This window comes from Echinops telfairi, unplaced genomic scaffold, assembly GCF_000313985.2.
Source record: "Echinops telfairi isolate 266 unplaced genomic scaffold, ASM31398v2 ScPeMD7_7;HRSCAF=31, whole genome shotgun sequence".
NCBI lineage: Eukaryota > Metazoa > Chordata > Mammalia > Afrosoricida > Tenrecidae > Echinops > Echinops telfairi.
This window is the reverse complement of record NW_022103904.1, coordinates 22,783,723-22,784,678: the sequence shown is the minus strand read 5'-3', so window position 1 is coordinate 22,784,678 and position 956 is coordinate 22,783,723.

The following is a 956-nucleotide window of genomic DNA, read 5'->3' as shown; positions in this document are numbered from 1 at the left end:
GGTGTTTTGGTTGCAATCGCCTTAATTGTGCATGTTTAGTTGCAGAGAATGGGTATCTTTAAACTTGTTTATACCTTTTGGCAAAATTTCCCCTTTTTTTTCTTCATGTACTGATCCCCCATCTGTCGAGTATACTAGTAGGTATTTTATAGTTTTGTTGTATCTCTTCATCTTTAATCTCTTTTAGGGGGTTTCTCCACTCCTATATCCTCATTTTTTTTTTTTTTTTAGAGAAAAGATTTGGAGGACTCAAAAACCTAGCTATTTCCTGAGCATCACATTCATCCATTCAACTCTTCTCTTGTTTTTATCATAATAAAGAATTCTAATATTAGAGAAGAGAACTCATTAGTCTTGGGTAAACGGATGCCTTCCTTTGGCAAAGAGAAAAAGAAAAGCCATTGGTTTCCATGACAACTTGACCACTGCCAGCGTCTCCCAACAAGTTCTCCACAGTCTACAGGGTGACTGCAGAATTCAAGCTCCTCCCTGTGGCACACAGATGGATCCACTAGTCAGCCCCATCTCCAGCTCCCCACTCAGTTAGCCAGAGCCCTGGATCCGTCAGCCATCTCCAGGGAATGTGCCCTTCAATATGGTCTCCTCAGTGTTCCTCCACCCTCGCAGCCTCCAAAACCCAAACCCAGCTCACTGCCAGTGAGTGGATTCCAACTCACAGTGGCCCTATAACACCGATTAGAACAGCTTAGGTAAGTTTCTCAGACTGGAACTTTCTATCGGGGTAGAAATCCTAGACTTTCTTCAGGGGAGGGGCTGATGGTTTCAAACGGCTGACCTTGAAATTAGCAGCCCAACTCAAAAGCCATTCTACTACCAGGACCCGGGGCTCAGGCAGAATTGACTGCAGTTGTTTTGAAGGCACGGAGCCATTTCCCACTCTCTTCTGCCATAACGCATTGGCTATGAGATGCTGTCAGCTTTGCTGTAACTCTCGG